The sequence below is a fragment of the Mauremys reevesii genome, linkage group 1 (genome assembly GCF_016161935.1).
Source record: "Mauremys reevesii isolate NIE-2019 linkage group 1, ASM1616193v1, whole genome shotgun sequence".
NCBI lineage: Eukaryota > Metazoa > Chordata > Testudines > Geoemydidae > Mauremys > Mauremys reevesii.
In genome coordinates this window covers 231,685,457-231,706,259 of record NC_052623.1, presented here as the reverse complement: position 1 = coordinate 231,706,259, position 20,803 = coordinate 231,685,457, and the positions used below count along the sequence as shown (strand labels likewise).

Sequence of the window (20,803 nt, the reverse complement as noted above, 5' to 3'; positions counted from 1 at the left end):
ACAATCTTACACATACAGCAGATATTTCACTTTATACATCACTAATAAATAAGTTACTGTATAGTAAATATTTAAAAGAAGCCATATTTAAGTCAGTAAAATAAGAAGGATTTATAAAATGTAATACAAATAGCAATGTTTTCACGACAGTGAAAACTATCTTAAATGGCAATAGATGTTGTATATAATCCCTTGCTGCACTGGAACCAAAACACAATGCTTTTGGGCTTCTGTATGAGTACCAAAAAGATGAAATTAACAATTAAGTGAAACTGACTGGGCTACTTTCATTTTCTAAGCAGTGTGAATTGCCAAAAATGAAACAAAAGAGCATAAATGATGCAAAGGATATTGGTCGAGATTTTCAAAAGTGACTAGTGATTTTGGGTTCCTAACAAAGGGTCCAGATTATCAGGGGGGAGGGAGGGGCTCTGCACTTTGAGATCAAGAACCTTTAAGGTGTCCCAAAGCTGGGCATCCAAAAACACTAGTTATTTTTTAAAATCTTGGTCATTAAATTTTTGGAACAAACAAGGTATTAGTAGCCCAGGCATGGAAATGACATTATTATATTACTGTTCTACAAATAAAATTATCTAATGAATCTCTTCCTTTTAAAAGTTAGAAAGGAAGGCTAAGTATATACACTATACTGGACTATAACACACCATCCAAACCTGACCGTTTCCACTTTGAAGAGCTCTTTGTAGCTCTTCTGAAAGGAATAATAGCATGAAACTAAACCTCCCAAATTACCAAGAGAAATATTGGATAACACAGGTAGATAATAACTTTTTCCTTCTGTATACCATGAAAACCAATAACAGAAAACAAAAGCATCTTGCAATGTAACTTGATAGGATTGTTTAATTCAAACCTAAAAATGTGCCATCAGCAGTCTGCCATGGCAGGAATCTGCTATAACAGAAACAGCTAGAAATGTCTTTTTTTCCCCACTAGATGTAGTATGCAGAGCTACTATTAGAGTGAGTGAGAAAACAGAAGGATAAAGGAGCCCACCATCAACCACCCCATTAGTGTGAGGAAGTGAGACTACATAGACTATGTGTTTTCTTCCTCAGAAAGGGGGAAGAAATGACTTCCTTCTATAAAGAAAAGAGTAACGCATATAGGAATGCAAAATGTGCAGGTAGTGAAGTGTATTCCCACACACTTCAAGATACTTAGAGTCTGACCTTGAACTGTTCAAGTTTGCCCCTGCTTTGCCATAAGTGGCAGACAATCTGCTGGCACGGACATTTACACTGTGGTAGTTTTTGTGTGTTTATTTCAGGAAGAAACAATACTGTGCAAACAAGTTCACCACTGCAGAAAATTGGTCTACAGCTCTTCAGCCATTCTACGGGTAAGCAGCAATTTGTCATGTAGTGTGTATTACATCATTGAGTGAGTGGTGTAATGAAGTCTGACAACATGACAAACCCAAAAGATTAGCAGCTGGTTGAAGATTTAAATCAATACACACCTATTTGTGAAAAGTAAAGCTACTGTTGAGTTGGCTTGTATTGCATTTTTTTTCAGCTGCAATGAACATAAAAACCAGTTTGGGTGTTATTTAAAAACAGGTCAGGTTTGCAGCGGTCTGATTGTTACAAAATCTGCACATCAAAACTACTGAAATTCAACAAATATCTGTCACTGAATATTTGCTATCCAACCAGATAATAGACATCTCATTAAACCATTGCTGCTATACTTTACTTTTCAATTTGATTAAGCATGTCAATTCCCATTCTTCACCCACTCTGTTGCATGACATTGCATACCAACATGACATAATGCAACTTAGCATAGAGGAGTCAACAGGTAACTAGGGATAATTTGTCCGCTCTAAGACAACACGTGAAAAAAAAAAGAGAGAGAGAAAGAACACAGCGTAGAAATAGTAGCAGCATGATGCAAAGATGTGATTCAGCTTTCATTTATACAGGCTTCATACCACTGGACTTCACTGGACTTACTTCTGATACACAATGGTAAGAGAGAGAACAGAATCAGGCCCTTAATGTATAGCAACTACTATGGATTCTCAGTAGTTTTTTTTTTTACTCTGATTAAAGTTTGTTTTTTAAGGAGTATGAGGAAATCTTGGACAATGGAGCAAAGGCTGAGTAAAAGCCTGTGCTAGGAACTAAAACACAATGGGGCTGAAATAAGGAATCCTGATCCCATACATGTGCTTCAAGGGATCCTCATCTTCATAGATCGCCTATGCAGGATGCAGCCTACTACTCCCTACTCTGGGTTTGGCTGTTATGGATTTCCTCATGAACGTGACTTCAATTTGCCCCATCCTCTGTGCACTGTGAAGATCTGCCATGGATAACTACACTCAACAGAATGCAGGGTATGTGGAGTCCCACTGGGTAGGTTCTCTGTGGATTGGATCACAAGCTTTTAGCCATAATGCATCCTCAGGTATTAAGCCTTTAAGACTAGTTCTGGGTGAATTTCAGATTCAGTTAAGCACTAGTATGTTGGGTGCTAATCTGTACTATACCTTTATTCAGTTTCTAAGCTGTTACAAAAGTCCAGTGACCTCCCCACTCACTGAGCCTCTGCTAATCTCCCTCTCCCTATTAGGGCCCTATCATTGTTACTTCTTTTGCCCCCACTTACAAATGGAAGCTCAGAAGCACTGACAGATTTCCTGTGGGGCCAGCTCCGTACTGTGCTGCATCTATAGTTTCCTGTTAATTATGCTCCAGAATATACTGTGTATCTAACAAGACATTCCAGAGCAGAAATTCACACATGCTTTGGGGTGCAGCTAACAGGAGTCTCAGAGTTCAACATGAAGAACACTAGGGCACAGCAAAGAGATCAATGGGGATTAGACACAAGAAGGGGCAGGTGACCCTTTCTGACACCCTAAAAAAGTTTGACTGCAGATTGGCCAACAGGGTGGCTGAAGAAAGTTCAAGCTGGTTTATATTTAGCCTGAACTGTTTCACCCACCCTGTTAGACCCACCCTGATGTGGCTTTGAAATTGGAGCATTTGCCCTTTTCTGACCAGATTCTCCTCACAAGTTATTTGGTAGCAATTTAAAAATTAAGCTTCAAGAGAAAGAAGCAGTGTCAGAGTGGCCCACCCAGAAAGGCAGATATTGCTGGGTGGTCTCTACCTACCATTCAGGCACTGCTGTATTATGTTAATATAACACTGGTGTGCTACTGTGTGTGAGTCAACATAGGACTCCCAGTATCCAGAATACAAATACACTGCAGTCCAGCACTAGAGAGAACTGTATGTATAATACTTAGTCACCAAATTTAGTGACTAACTCACCCAAGAAAATTGCAAGTGTCCAAAACTAAATTTTGCTTTTGCACCTTCAGAAAAAAAGGTTCTCAATACCAGAAAGCAAAAAACAGAAACTGATAAGAATAATTTTTAAATACATGACCGGCAAGTACCTGTTGCAAGGTAAGCTGTGTTCAAAGGGGCAAGAATGAAGGTCCCCTTAGCAGTAAACACATATTGTTTAAAGAGCTCAAAAATAGTATCTTCCTGACTTCCTCTTTTAAGTCGAGTAATAACATAAATGCATATTATTTAGTTTCACATCACTGAGGGGTATAATGTGGCTGGACCTGTGCTGGAGTGGTGATAAGAGAGGGGTGAAAGCTCCTTGCACTCTTAAACCTCTACATAGAGCCAGCCACAATGCCTGTTGTGTGGCACTATGTTCAGCGAGGGCCAGTGGTCTCATGCAAGAGAGTGGAGAGGGTGAGGTTATGTTCCTTTAGCTGACATGTAGCGTGCAGACAGGATTCACATTGCACCCTTTTCAATGCTATGGCACAGCTGTTACTCCCCCAGAGTGGCTGAAAGAATTCTGTCTCAAATAGCCCACTGCACCCACCGCACCCACCAATAAATAGGTGTGCCTCACTGCTATAATCTGGAGTTTTATATTGGAGTCATTCCATGTTAGAATTTCCAGGGAAACTACAATTCTAACAAAGTCCAATCAAGGCATTTGCTGTTTTGGTGTAACTTGTCACTCTTGCTTTTCAAACGTTTTATTGCAGGCCTGAAAGCAAGGACAGTTTTCATTCTGTTGTAATCATTTAGCTTTGATATTGCTGAGCAATGGTGATCTTATTGGCAAAAATTTCCAAACCTGGGTTCCCAGAATTAAACTCCTAATCCTATTTATAAGACTAAAACAAAAACAAACAAACAAAAGGACTGATTTTCACAGATCTGAAAGACTTTACCATCTCATTTCAGCATGATGGGATGGAAGGGGGGAAATAAAACAGTATGGAATGGTAAGCAAGAGTTGGACAGAACTTTAATCAACGATACTATGACCATTCAGCAAAAGCTTGTGTACAACATGGATAAACTGAGGACATATTTATTTATTATTAAGTAAAACAGGAAATTTATAATCGTAGTACTAATATTAGCAGTTAATGTGGGTCACAACTATACACTCCGGAGAAAAGTGTTTTCTTAAAAAATCTACACCAAAGCAAGAGACCCTGCTGCCTATAAAGGAATGACAGGTCTTTAAGGGTATGTCTACTCTGCAATTAAACCCTCCATGGCTGGCCCATGTCAGCTGACTCAGGCTTGAGAGGCTATACAACTGCAGTGTAGATGTTCAGGCTCAGGCTGGAGTGTACGCTAGGGAACCCCATGAGGTGGGAAAGCCCGAGCCTGAACACCGATACTGCCTAATCCCTGTGGGTCCAAGTCAGCTGACACAGGCCAGCTGGGGGTGTTTAATTCCAGTGTAATCGTACCCTGAAAAGCCTTCGCAAGCAAAGAACGCAAACTAGAGCCAAGCAAATTTTTTTTTAGATGAATAGTTTATTCACTGAAAAGTGCAGTTTCAGGTCATCTGAAACTATTTGTGAATTTGGGTCAAAATAGGCAAATAATTTTGGCCAAATTATATATATCTTCACTTTTTTTTTCAAGTTGAAATGTTTCATTTTGACATTGCTGATACAAAATGTTTGGAAATGACGACCTTTTGTTTTGAAATATAGCTAGATTTGTCTATTTTTTAAAAAGGGTAAAACACCTAAAACAAAAGAAATATTTTGTTTTATTTAACCTGAAATGACTTTTTTGGGTTTGGTAATATCTTTTATTGGACCAACTTCAGCTCTGTGTAAGCCCAAAAGCTTGTCTCTCTCACCAACAGTAGCTGGTCCAATAAAAGATATTACCTCACCCACCTTCTCTCTCTAATATCCTGGAACTAACGCGACTGCAACAACACGTTATACAATTTTTTTTTGGTTTGCCATGTCAGTGACAAACACACAACATTTCACTTCAGGTCAACCCAACATGATTTTTTTTCCCCCTCTTCAGCCACAGAACCAGAAAATTCAATTATTTGCTCAGCTCTAGAAAAAACCTGGAAGGCTAAAAAAGAAAAGGATCTAAACCATTAACTGTTGTGGCAGACAAAGAAAGCCTATGCCAATGTGAGAATTTAAGTCCTGTGCAATGCTTTACTTTTTTGAGCAGGGTCAGAACCTTTTCAGATGAATAATTTACAAGGTTTAAAGTATTCACTTCTCTGAGAAGGCAGGATGTATTACTCTATAATTAACTGCCATTGTGGGAATATGGTTTTTTGCACAGTCAATGAGAACAAAATATTCACTACCCTATGAACACTGCCACTTTCTTCATTATATAAAGAAGCATGAATGATTAAGGGAAACACTCTATTCACCAGCGCCATGTGACCATGCTTGAAGCAGTTTTATACTGTAGCATAAAAGCTATAATCAAAACTGCCACATTTCGTGACAAAACCTGAACCCTAACAGCCAACTCAATTTCTAAACACAGAAGCTCGTGTATTTCCAAATGTAGTATGGAGAATCCCTAGACAGAGTGTCTTCAAGTGGGATTTGACCACAAAACCTCAGTGCTCAAGTTTTTTTTTTTTCTTCACTGCCTGTCCCAGAGTCATTACATTTCATCACTGGAGCTGACATGTGTATACAACTGGTCACAAATTCCTTTTATTTTGGTGAAAATGAAAAAGAAGAATATTTTAGGGCTCGTACATACAAACACACAATTTTCTTTTGTAAATGAGACTCAGTATTTTCTCAAGACAACAGTCTTTCATCTGTCAATGTCAAAATGTAGAAGAGGACTTTACAATGTATGGCCAGGAGTTACATGGGGGACACAAACAAAAAAGATTAGAAAGGTGAGTGTGGCACTCTGTACCTCAAAGAAGCACCCTGGAACCCCCATATTCACCACCATCATAAAATTAGGATATGTTTTGTATAAAGTATGCCTTGTGAGGAATCATTCTAAAAGTCTTGATCTGCAGAACATTAATATCCTGTTGGACTGTACCTGCTATCATTGTATGTGAAGTTATGAGGTATTGCTGTATATGTTACTGAAATATGTTGTGAGGTTGGGAACACCCACAACCAGCCTTTCAGGTACAAAGGAGTAGCCAGACGTGCTGATGGCCCATTAAAGGGAATCCATACTTCCAATGACCATCCCAGAAGATTTCGCAGAGAAAGCAAGTAGACAATGGAGGCTGCTTGACCAATGAAGTCGGACCCTCACTTCACAAGCAAAGATCTTTCCAGCAAGCTGGAAGAAACTATAAAAGAGGGGAAGTTATATTATCACTTGGTTTCATTCCCCCCACAACTCAACACCTGGAAGAAAAGTCTTGCAGAAAAAGACTTTGAACTGGGGAGGTGGCCCTGGGCTGGAGGAGAGTTCAAGCCTATGTACTGAAGATCTGTGACCTGTTTGTACCATCTGCCAGGCTGAGAAACTGCTTGATTCAAATCCTTTTTAGTTTATAGAACTTAGACTGCAAATTTATTTTATTTCTTAGGTAACCAGCTTTGATCTCTACACTTACTACTTATAATCACTTAAAATCTATCTTTCTGTAGTTAATAAATCTATTTTATATTTGACTTAAAACAGCATGTTTTGGTTGAAGTGCTTGGTAAATCTCAGTTCAGTTTACAAAGGCGAGTAGTGTATGTCGTCTCCACATCGAGGGAGGGCAGACTTGGTAATGAACTTACATCGGTCAGGCTTCTGACCAAGGCAAGATGGTACAGTTGTGGGGTGCAAGGCTCGGGAGCTGGTGGGAATTGGCTGGAGCCTCTCTATTGTTGATTCATGAGTGGCTGGGAGAAGCATCCATGTAACTAAGTTGGGGGTGTCTGTTTGGGTCTGTTTAAGTGCAGTACCTGCCCGAGGTTTGTAGCTTGCCAACAGCATCACAGTGTAAGGTGGGAATACCCCAGGTTGATGCAAAAGAGGGCTCAGCAGTCCCACAGTCCAGGTTGCACCCCAGCAACCCCATCACAGTGAGGAATTTAAGTGTTATCACAAAGTTTTCCTATAACTCCAGTTTTATGATTTAGCATTTCCTGAAATATCAGAAATAAATGTAGGTCTAAATTAGATGCATTTCTCAGAATAAGTTCACTTAAAAGTCATGACATGATCACATGACCAGGAAGAATTTTACATCACAATATGTCCTAGTCTAAAAAATACGTATTATATGGAAATAAAGAAATGACATTGACAGCATAAAGGTCGTATATTTAAGCACTCAAAAGATAGAAAATGCCAATGTTAAGGTTTTATGTGTCATTTCAAATCTGCCACTTTGCATGTAATAATTATGGTACAGTTTTTAGTTACATGACGACATACTAGTTCTCAAATCATGTACTTCAGCATACAATTTTTTCAACAACTTTGATACACATTTGTAGTACTTTTTAATTTTGAAAGGGCAGCAGAAAAGCACAAACATCTGTTTGCTTCTCCAACTACAGCCCACTCTTATTCTCACTTGGCATGCATGTTATGCCCGCATACTGATGTTTGACTTAAATCACATCATCTCTGAATTTAGCTGCGAGCTCCAATACAGAGCTGATCCAAGTCACAGTTGGAAATCTGACAAATTTAGCTTCCTTTTTTGTACCTGGACGTAGGAACCTAGAACATGGGACTGGAAGTGACCTCCAGGGTCATCAAGTCCACTCCTCTGCTACTGCAAGATGACCACAATTTCCTTAAATTTATTCATTCAAAATGATTCAATAAATAGAAAAAATCTCTGGTTTTTAATGGCAGCTTTGTCATGCATTCACCTTTTGGCTGACATTTTCCAGCTTGTTCCATAATCAAAAGGGAATGTTTTTTGAAAGTTTGGGAAAATATGGTTCAGTCATTTTGAAAGAGTGAAAAAATGCCCTCTTCTCATTTTAAAAAAAAAGTCTTCCAATTTATTTTTTTAAACCACATATAACCTAACCAGCAGAAGTTTGAAATTTGTAATTCATTATGAAAATAGCCCTAAGAAGCAGTACACAGCCCTGATCTACAGGGGAAAGGTTTTTATTTGCATGCTCTATTCTTAGGCTTGGAAGGATTAGATTTTTATGTTGATTCCACCATATGCACACAAAGCAACAAATTGAGACTATTTATTGTATTAGTTGATAATAATTGAAATTTACAGATAGGCAAAATAAGAAAAATGCTGCCTGAGAACTTAGAGTTTCATTTAAGAATTTTTATTTTGTATATTCTGACATGTGATGTTGACAGTTATAAAGTTTAACTTTTTGAATCTCAACGTCTACTGTCATTAAATAATTGTCTGACCCCATAATTTCCCACAAGTGTGAACAGTTAAATTGATAAAAATTGAAAAAAATGCTTTAAAATATACATTGATATCTGTCAACATCATTTAAAATAAAAATTGAATTCTGTCAAGCATCAGATTTCCAAAAGCCAGCAGAGCTTTGAAACAGAGACTGAAGCTCCTTCTTTGGAGTCCCACTTTTCCCCTTCCTTAAACAAGGAAAAATAAAATTCAAAAAGAGAAAATTGAGACTATTTATTGTATTAGTTTACACTCAAACCTTGGGAAATGCCAAAGTTAAGATTGAACTCTCAACCTTAATTCTATCCCATTTTGCATATGCATTATGACACAGTCTTTAATTACTTGTGCACATAACATTCCTCCAATACGCTGTATCAGCTTACTTTTCTACACCCATAGCTACATTTATAAGAAAAATATAGAGTATGTTGTACCTAGCAACATCAGAGTAATCGTGAAAATACATGTCTGAGAGGGAAAACCATGTACAGCCACTATGGGCAAAAATGTTTCTAGTGCAGCTCACTAGTTAGGTATATCCATCTGCATTGTTAATATGCAACTAATACCTGCTAAAAGTGCTTATGGACTGAATTTGTGCAATAACTATAATATAAATATAAAATTGCCTTATGTTTATGACTTCAGTACCATATTTGCAGATGACAGATTACTATGCATGGAATATCCGTTTAGTATTGTTTTTTCCCCACTCACATGTAAATGCACTGATTTCTTCATTTCTTTCCGTTTAAAATGGATTTGCTGCATTTAGGAGAGAATCTAAATTACAGATTCGTGCCAGAGAGGAGAATGGAAATGCCATGAGAGTAAAGAGAAAAAGCAAACAAGTGTTGCACGCCTGATGTCACGACACTGATACACCAGATGCAGGAACAGGAAACAATGTATCTTACTCAGTTATTTCAAACAAATTAAAACAGTGGCATTTAAGTACAGCAGTCCTCATTTATAACAAAACCTACACCCAAATTCCAGTTGCATGGAAATTTCCTCCACATAATTATACAATTTGTGAGAATTGTTTCTTATAGTTACAATTGGCTGATGGCAATTCATCATTGGAAGTAAACATATCTTCTACCACAGCATACAGCATCACATACCATAACTACATCAGTTTTCACTGAATTTTAAGATTATTTCCCTGTTTAAATATTAGGCTTCCTTGGTCTTGGTGTCTTACTTGAAGAGATTCAGTCCACAAGTGAATGAAAGACAGACACTGCACTGGATTTTAAGCAGTAGATGACAGCTATATTAATTCAACATTGGGAAAAGGAAGTACACACCCACCCAACTCACATATCAGGCATTTAATTGGGTCCACAGGGCTCCCGCCATATAATCAATAACCTGGATTAGATCCCTCTGCTTACACCCAGGACTCAGCTCACTTCTGAATCATCTAACGTTCCCCACACTAAGGGGATGGAGGAGAGTGTCCTAATGTTCTGTTCTCCAATTGTGCCACCACAAGGAAGATAAAAAAGCCAACAGACCTCCAGCAATTAAGTCCAATGGGAAACAATTCCTTCCTGATCCCCAAAAGCAGGCAATTGCTCAGAGTTATAGGATTCTGGAAACACAGCTCAGTCTCTATAACTACAGAGAGGGACAGCAGGGCAGCTGAAGAGGTTAGAGACTAGCAGCATGGGAAAAAAGTTTAAATTGTTGGGATGAGTGTGTGAGACCCAATCAGCTATTGCTCAGTGCTCCTGGCCAACCAATAGGATTCTGCAAATCTAACGACACAGAGGGGCCTTGCTCCAGCACATGCTTGCACTTTCTTTTTTGGTTCAACCAACATCACCACCCCAACCTGTTAAGACACAGGGGAGGCGTTTTAAAGCATGAGCTGTATAAATTAAACCAATTCATAGGTGAAACAGTTACATTTGACTGCCTGTAAATTGTATTTTTCCATTTTAAATTAAAATTCTGGTTGATTCTATGGTCTCTCTCATCAAAAACACCACCCTCTCTTCCCTATTGAACAATGTCACCTTCCTCCCCCAAAACCCTCTACATCTCAGCATGCCCCAGGCTCGTTTCATACCTACTTCCTCAGTCCTGCTCCCATGCTGCCACGTGCCCCTGAAAAAAATCTGGGAATTACTGGGGCCCCCCTCCACCACACATTCATCTTCTCCTTCAGGTCTGGCTTCTTCCTTGCCAAACAGTTTTACTTTACATCCAAGAGTGAATCCTCTTGCTACAACCAAATTGCCTCTTCTCTACTTCTGACTCCTTCCTTAAAGCCTCATCCCCTGCTTCTTCTTCTCCTCTGTCCCTGATTTAAAGAAAAAAAAAGCTATACCTTCCACCCTATCCTTTTTCATCTCCTTCCCACTTACTTTCTTCCTTCTTCCTAGTCACTGATGTCAAAGTTTTCCTCCGCCTCTCACTTGCCAATTGCTCAGCCTCTGGTGCAAAGCCAGGACAGAACTACCAGAGGCAGAAAACCAATGCAAAGGCCCTGGCCTCCACAGTTCCCTTAAGACCCATTTAGATGTCTAAGGAGAATCCACTCATTTTGGATAATAAATTCCTTGCCTGTTCTACATAAGAGGAAACCTCGCACCCAAGAGAACAATGCCCAGGGAATTTTGCAGATTTCAATATCTCCTACATAAATTACTCCTGTGTAAAGTTAGGCTGCAAGTAAAAGAATTTATGAGTCAGTAGAACAAAGCTATGAAGGTCAACTCACGTTTTGGAAGGATTATCTATCTCTACTCAAAGGTTGGCCCTGTGACTGTATGATGATAGAGGCCTGAATAGAAATCCTGTGCAAAAGACTTACACGCCTTCTGGCTTGCAGTATGTTTGACCCAACACCCTAATACCTTTGCTTTTCTGAGCACACTTACTTCTTTTAATTGCTGGGGGAAGGAAGAGAGGAAGAACTGAAAAAGAAGCCAAAAAAAATATTAGTATAACTACTGTGAGAGTGTGCTCTGTCCTTAGCAATCAAAGGAAAAACTAGAGGGTCTGGGGGAAATGTAGCCTGTATTTACCAGCTGAAAGAGAGAAATATTCAGCCAACACAGCACTGCCAGTTGCTAAATGGCTACCTTAAGGTCACAGCTACTTGGCTGCACCAAATTTTAAAGGCTGACCCCAGAAAGACATGCTGCAAGAAAAGATTTTATAAGAGGGCAACCTGGTATCTGAAGAATTAGTGGAGACCAGGAAGTCTGGTGTTAGTGGCCTATAATACACAGGAGGTTAGACTAGATGATCTGATGGTGTCTTCTGGCCTTAAATTCATGAGTCTAAATCACCAAGGAAGGTGTCCCTAGGGAAAAGTCTGCTTTAATGCCACGCCTAACCCCATGACATCTTAAACAGATTCGATCAGGTCACAAATATTTATGAGAAGTGGGACAAATGAATAATTACACAAAGTGTCACATGCTGCTTGTGGGATTATCACTATGAACAGAACATAATCTAATTTCACTCCTACTGTTTTCTAATACACCCATAAGCCTGATCAGTGCCCTGTGAATGACCTGACATGCTTTAGCATTCATGTGTTCTCAAGCTGGCATGATGCATGCATTTCTGACTCTTTCTGCATTAGTTTTAGCACTCACTTCACTTTGAAAATACATTTACCAACTGAAGCCAGTCTTTTGAATAGTTTGCTCTCTATATTTACAGACCCAAATGTTTAATGATTGAATATAAGCATTAGTTACCATTTCACAAATAACGTGTACCACTGCAAACTCAAGTATGGAAAAGATGAAGGAAGTAATTAAAACTTACATATTGAGAACTTTCAGCAAATACAGAGATTTAGAGAGTATTTTCTGATTTGTATTTATGATTCAGGAAAACAGGGCATCTGTTTTTAACTAATCACACAATATTTACTTTAACATAAAAAGCATGTAAATAATATAAAATCAAGTAATAAATAATATACATAATAGACTAGGGCAGGGGTAGGCAACCTATGGAATGCAAGATGATTTTCAGTGGCACTCACACTGCCCAGGTCCTGGCCACCGGTCCCGGGGTCTCTGCGTTTTAATTTAATTTTAAATGAAGCTTCTTAAACATTTTTAAAACCTTATTTACTTTACATATAACTAAAATATTGTTGTACATTATAGACTTAGAGAAAGAGACCTTCTAAAAACATTAAAATGTATTAGTGGCACACAAAACCTTAAATTAGAGTGAATAAATGAAGACTCGGCACACCACTTCTGAAAGGTTGCCGACCCCTGGACTAGGGTGAGGCTGTGGTATTTACTGGAATGTAGAAGCTGCATCTATCGGAACCATGTTACTAAATGTTATTTAAAACAACAACAAAAATATAGGATGCACAAAGACAGTGAAATCCATCTGCCTAAATTTTCAAAAGTGACCTGTGCTGTTTGGGTGCCGAATTTGCTTAATGTGCTGAACATCTGTCCTCTAAAATTCAGGTTCTTTTAAGGTGTCTCCAGTTTAGCCCCCAAAATCACTAGTCACTTTTGAAAATTTAGGACACATGTCTTAAATTAATTAATTTTAAAACAAATTAATTAATTACAAAAGACCTCCTGCTTGCTATCTTTTACTAACCTCAAATGCTACTTACATAACCTGACCATCTACCCAGTCCATCCATTAATTGCATTACTGCACCCTAGAAAAAGCCTGGGAAAACATTTAGTTTGTGACAAGCTGGGGTGTGTATCTAACATGAGGACCTTGCTGATGTACAATAACAGCTTGTTAAGGCACTTTAAGCTACCCCATTTTGAAATGGGAGTAGATAACGGCATACTAACCAACAGTGTCACCAGCTCTGAAGATCTCAAAATCTACCTCTGGCAGAACAAAGGAGGGTGGCAGTGAGTTAAATTAATACAACCAGATGGGCTTAAAAGGTCCATGAACCTATAGATAGACCTCATTTGACTTTTGAATTTGTAGCAAAAATGAAGCCCGCCAAATTTCAGTTTACCCTGAGATTATTTTGCAACTGCAGATAAACCCAATTCAGGTCTTCTCAGTGCATCTGAAACACATCACCATTATAACTTGGCATGAAAAAAGGGTGGACTGCAGCAGAGACAGCTAAAGAATCAAGAACTTCAGACCCATAGAAAACAATTGCATGCTAGAAGACTGTGTAAGCTCAAAACCTTGTCTCTCCCACCAACAGAAGTTGCTCCAATAAATTATATTACCTCACCCACCTTGTCTCGATAATATCCTTGGCCCGACACAGCTACAACAACACTGCCTAGAAGGACAATATGGGATTAATAAAATAAATTAAAACAAGAGTGATAACGGACCCTGTACTTCTGGAGTTCTCAGAAACTCTGTTCGGTGAAAAACAGTTATAAAAACATATATTTGTATGACATCAGGAAAGTTGACGACAATGGCTGTGTTTTCATTACATGTAGCAGTTGCAGAAGTACATTAAAGCAGCTGCATGGCCTGTGTGGTAATACTGTTACAAGGTTCTTTCATTCCATTAAACTAAAGTGAAGGTGATCTGAAACACAGATGTGCAAGGTGCCTTGCTATTAACCTCCCAAGTTACAAACTAGATCTGCTTTAGCAAATTGCTCAGTTTGTAAAATTCCAGTACCTTCCTTGTGTATTTATTTATTTATATTGAAAGTGGTATTTAAGAGCCCCAGATATGGACCACTGAGCTATTCACTGTACAAAGAAGAACAGAAAGATGATTATCACAGCAAATCAATGCCCTGATCCTGAGATCACTCTCTAACAAATGGGTGGATGCAAAAGTGGATGGTTACCCAGCTGCAAGATCAGGACCCAAAGATTTTGATTGGTACCTTGGGCACATGAGAATATGGAGATGTTGGTAGAGAGCAAAACAGAAAAGAAGTGGCTGCCTTAAAACCAAAGCCCTAGTGACAAGAGAGATACAGTACCTGTGTCAATATGCTTCAAACAGTCTAACAGAGGACAGTCTTAAAAAAATTACAGCTACACTATGTTAACATATCTCAAGAGGTTACAAGTTAATGAATTATTTTAAGAGTTGCAGCTGCTGTTGAATTTAACACCCCTTCCTGCCAAAACAAAAGCAAGTCTTTCCCCTCCTGCATTCCTATGCATTACCCTTCACATTGGTTCTGAATTTAAGACATAATGATCTATTCTGGAGGTTGACATGCATGGTTGATGTTTGCCCTCCTTCCTGCCCATCCAAACTGCACCTTGGGTGAACGGTGGCCAGCAACAAATCAAAGCAGCTGCAAAAGAAGATTGGCCATAGGCTTGATCCTACCATTGACTTAAATGGAAGTTCAGGGCACTCAATAAAAAAACAAACAACTTTTAACAAATATAATCCTCCTGTGCTATATTGGCAGCTGATATCATCAACAAGGGAGCCCCAGTTGGGGCCCTATTCTGAAACAGTGCAACCTGAGCTAGGGCAAAGGACCTCTACTAGATCTACTTACGTGGCCTCTGTTACCACAGTGTCTAAGCGGCTCACAACTTTAAATGTAGTTATCCTCTCAAAACTCCTGTAAGATAGGAAAGTGCTATTATTCCCCCCGCTGCTTTTTACAGCACAGAGACACTAAGTGACTTGCCCAAAGTCACTCATGAAGTCTGTGGCAGAGCAGGGAATTGCATCTGGGTCTCCAGAATTCCAGACTAGGTCCCCTAACCATCCTTCCTTCCCCACTGTAGCTGCAGAGCTGTTCTGACAAAGCCCACATCCTTAGTGGCAGTACTAAATATCTCTTCATACTGCTTGAATAGGCTAGGGGGATAAGGTGGAGGGTTATGTTTATACACTAATTTTCCTTGGGGGGGGGGAAGAAATGGGAAAAGGAGAATTCACAGAAACATACCAATCACTATTTTTCAAACCACCAGTTTCATCCCCACACCTCCACCCCTGCAAACAAGTTAGCAATAGAACAAGTTGACCAGGTAGGTTATGAAATTGCCATCAATGAAGATATTCAACACTGAAAATTGTGTGAGAATCACCATGAAACATATTCTGCTCTCAGATGTGTGTCTGTGCAGCTCCCACTTAGTTCAATGGGAACTGCGTATATATCCATAGACAAAATGACTACGTAGGAATGTCTTGACAGTTCTGCTTTCTGTGTACCACTGCATTGTTACGGTCCTGACTTTGCTATATTTTAAGTTTAAAGTTTAAAAATTATTTAAAAAATAAAATCTATTCTAATTTTGATTTCATTCTTCATTTCCCCTTGTATCTGAGTCTACTTAAAAGTATGCAACTTAAAGTTCTAGGCTTTAGTGACTCATCTCTCAAAGCCTAAAAAAAAGGAATGTGTTTAAACTGACCAAAACATCAAATATTAATGTTCCTTCACGCTGCATATATGGAAATCTCTTCACATTACAAGAGCTTCCTTTCATTATACAGATGAAAATGTAGGGAGAAGAAAATGGAAACTCATAGGGAAAAATAAGTGACCATTGCAGAGATTTGTAAAATTAATCATTTCAAGCTGCTTACCTAACTAAGAACACCCCATCTTGGAGTAAAGTTCTTAGAAGTGAGGCATCTGCTACAAACTAAAGTCTTTGCTGCATTTCAAAGAGAAAAATTAGAAACTGATTAGTAAGTGGAGCCTTCTCCTTCCCACATTTACAGGTTTGAAGGTGGGTCACATTTCAAACGTACATTCCCATGTATCATCCAGAGACGACCACCCAAAATTAGTACAGTTTAAACAAACTTTAAACAGTAGTCTTTTGCACTTACTCCCTGAGCTGAGCTCTTCAGCTCTCACATACAAGTGGTGATCAGGATATAAACAGCAACTCAACCAGCTTCTTTTAAAAAAAAATCCCTATGATCTTGAGATGCATTTTTTTTCTTGATGATTTGGAACAAAGATTAGAGTTTCCCTCCATTCCATGAAAAAACAATCATCATCATAAGCCCTTCCACAATGGCACAAGTCAAAGGCATCAACTTTAACTCATCTCGACAGGTGGTATAACTTTGATATTGTTAAGCAGCATGGCTTTAAAAAGCTCAGCAAGAGACACACGAATTAAATCTTAACTCTTAAACTTATGAAAAAGTAAACATAAGTGTTTTCCATGGACCTTTACTCTGTAAGAAATATCATAAACAGGCAACTAGCCACGGTTGAACTTTGAAAAGCATAGTTAAGGTAGAAACGTTCATCATATGATTTTATCTTTCAGTTCAGATCTTTCAGTCTGATTAGCATTTTCAGAACATTCCCAAAACTGTGCATGCCCAATAAAAGAAAGGAAGTTTACCTTTTACATTTTTGGCTGGTATGGGCCCACTAGGAGAAGTTAGACCACAAAAGGACTAGACAGAAATTTGTTGACATATTCAGTCAAATGCCATTCTCCTTTACTCTTTGTTTTAGTTCTCCCACTTGTACCCAGCAAGAGCACTTTCAAGTAGGTTGGGCACCTACCAGCACACAGTGTGGGTTATTTGGTGGCAACCACTGAAATGGAAACTAAGGGGGCTACATGGTGTCTCTAGCCTCAGTTTTGCCATAAGATGGGAATGGGCAACAGGGGATGGATCACTTGAGGATTACCTGTTCTGTTCATTCCCTCTGAAGCACCTGGCATTGACTACTGTCAGAAGACAGGACACTGGGCTAGATGGACCACTGGTTTGACCCAGTATTGCTATTCTTATGTTCTTATGCATAATTTGGTCCTATTGAGAAAACTCCTCTAATCATCTACTATATTTATGCTGCCTTTACTCAACAGCTTCCAAGTTCCTCCCATGTTTTTCTTAGTTGCCTTTTACTTTCAACTATTATTTGTAAATAAGGAAGCAAACGTGTGTCCTGTTTACTACATTAGGGCAAGTGCCAGTGAATGACATTTGTAAAGATTTCCATTCTGAGGAACTTGAAATGGAAGGTATGAAGTCAGACTTTTGATGACACTTTGCTTTGGTTGTTTAGTCATACACAACATGAGTGCTGGCTATCCATGCTCCTCAGACCTACAGCCCCCACACAGGAATGACTGTGAAGCTTGTTAGTACCAACCAAAGGAACAAGTGATTCCTTGAGCTGAGTCACTGGCACAAGATTACGCCAATATCATCTACTGTGTGCTCTCTGTTCCCAACAGACAAACTGTTCACTACCCTCTTTCCCTCACAACTATGGCCTGAAACAGTTCAATATTTGCCACAGTTGATATAGTCTTCAGGGATCTTCTTTTGTGAGAGACAAAACCATAGAAATAAAAACCAAAAGAGAGCTATTGACCAATTCCCTGAAAATGAAGCATCACTCACATTAGAATGTATTGTCCTGCAATTACATGAAAGCTACAGAATTGTGGGTAGAGAAAGGTTCATGTGGGCTTTTTTACTGTTTTGGCTTCACATGGATTCTCACTTTGAGTTCTTCTCTGAGTTTCAAGTTATAAGGAACACAATAACAATGTGAAACTCACCTAAAATGCAGTGTTCCATATGGAGTCAACAAGTAGAATATCTTGAAACTTAGTTCACTCAAACGGCCACACTCTACACATCATCTTACATCAAGATGGTTTGATTCCTCCCCCTCCCCCACTCCTGAGTCACATAAAATACAACGTATGGTACAATAACTAAGCAATATATCGTCAATTTAATGTTATCCCACATGTCACCTTGATATCCACCTCTTTCACAACCATCTGATTTATGTCTGCTACGCAGTACTGATATTGACAGCTGCAGGCTTTATATCATCTCCCAAGAAGATATTGGATTATGGCCAAACTACTAAATATATATGGCCATGAGCTAGCATGGCACAGCATGCTGCAAATCACCTCTCAATTGCAGCTGAAACTTCCTAAACTGATAGTATATCACGTGGGAATACTTCTTAGAATATACAAGCTGGAGAATACTATTGGTCACTAATGTTCATTTTACTATAATTTGGATAATCTATAAATACTCTCTGAACAGAAAAACCTGTAATCATCCCTCTCTCCTCATCTAATATCCCTACGCAGTAATGAGACTGGGGTCTCTCTGATTTTATACAGTTGACATCATTTCATATATTAAAATGGCTATTGCCCAAAATCTTTTTCCATTTGGGACAATCCCAGGACATATAAAGATGGTTCCCTGAATCCAATTAATATTTCAGTACTAGGTTGCTAAAAAAAAAATCCTACAATTTACAGATATGTTGTTAACCAAAATTAAGAGAAATCAAGTTTATTTACTTTGTATATTAGATTAACAGAACTATTTGAAGGGATGGATGAAAGATTTTTTAAAAAATCATAATAGATACACTTACTGGAGCTCTGCTGTATTCCCTTATCCTTTATATCCAAAATCCCCTATTTTAATACTTACAGAAAAAATAACTTCTGTTAACATTCTGTTTATCTTTAATAAAAAACAGTACTGAAGATTTATTATAGTTCCTGTTTCAAACCACTCCTAATAATATATAGTGCTGATCATCCATATATCTCAAAGTACTTTATAAAGGAGGTCAGTATCATCATCTCCATATTACAGATAGTGACACTGATGCACAGAGGGAAAATTATTTGCCCCAGGTGTCTAGCAGAGCCAAGAACTGACACCGGGATTCCTCTGCCCCAGTCCAGTGCTCTAACCACTAGACAACACTGCTTCCTTACTGTTTGGGCTAAAGAGAGGGCTTCCAACTAAGGTCAAATTGGTTCTTGTTGGTTTGCTTTTATAAGGGACATTAAATTTTACTTTTTTTTCCAACACTGGGAGATTGACATAACCACGATTTTTCAATTATCTTTTTATACAGAGGTCCTCATTTGTCAAGTGTGATCCACCATGAAATTCTTCCTTTTAAACTCAGAGAAGAAGTACCTTCTCCTCCAATCCATGTATCAGCAATCATATTATCAAACACACATGCTCAACAGGGAGAGCCCTGAAGTATTGGTGGCAAGAAAATGCAAGAAGAAGAACAACATATGACAGCGGAGTCTTCTGGAGCGTATTTACATTTCATCTTTTGGTCTTTAAATATATAAGAATTAAAAAAATATATAAAGCGAAAGTCATAGAAGGATTATTCAAACCGAGCAATGCTAAGTAAAGATCAGTCAATGTAAATATTTCACTAGAATTAAATATGAAAAAACATCAATTTTAGAGTCATCTGTTTATTCATACATTATAGTAACAGATGGATGGATAGACTCTCTACTGGGTCTCCTGGTCTATCCCCATATAACATAACTAGGCAAGACTGATTTCAATATCCATAAACCACCTTTGCTTAATAAGTGTCTTGTGCTGCTTTCTAGCTCCAGTTTTTAGGACTCCACAGCCTCCCTGGGCACCTTGTTCTACTGCTCAACTATTCTTAGTTTTTCCTCAGTGTTTACCCTAATATTTTCCTTCTGTTGAACAAAACCAAAATCAGAAGAGCCTATTTTAGGTTCTATCCCATATGTATTTGTTAATTAATTCAGTTGATGAGATTCTACAATATAATTTCAAACTTAAAGGGGGGCGGGATATTGAATTTACAGCCTATTATGTCACCATAAATCATGGAATTAAACTGATTATTGCGCATTACTTAAAAAGATGAAGAAAACAACATTTTTGTTCACTGTGTCAAAACACATAGATTAGGGTTTAGATGGACCAACCTGAAAATAGTTTAGTGCAAGCATCACTAGAATTAATAATTCATGGCAAAAAAAAATCTATCCTTATCAATGTCTGCCTATTTCCTGTATTCGCCAAAATGTTTTTTCACTAAATTCCTGCAAAGAGTCCAATTGTAGGATTCATATCCAATATCATTAATTCTCCAACAGGTTTTGGTAGGCCTATGCAATAAAACTATCAGTGACACCTCTCTGAAAAGTTATTAAGGGCATACTTCTTAAACCCACTTGTCTTTCAAAGAGAACATATGTACCCACTTTATGCTTGTCTTCTCAACTGCCTCATGTAGACTTGAAGAAATGTTCCAATTATTTGTCAGCTTACTCAGTATAATGATCCTTCTGTGTCATGGTAACAGTCCTGTATTTATTGGACAAGCTGCCACTCTGCCTGCGGGAG

At 38.4% G+C, this 20,803-nt stretch overlaps 1 protein-coding gene across 19 annotated transcripts in view; it reads right to left on the bottom strand.

The window, feature by feature from the left end:
- LOC120406051 (potassium voltage-gated channel subfamily KQT member 1-like) overlaps nt 1–20,803 on the bottom strand; it is an 819,762-nt gene that overhangs the window by 454,048 nt on the left and 344,911 nt on the right. The gene's annotated exons all lie outside the window — the stretch shown is intronic.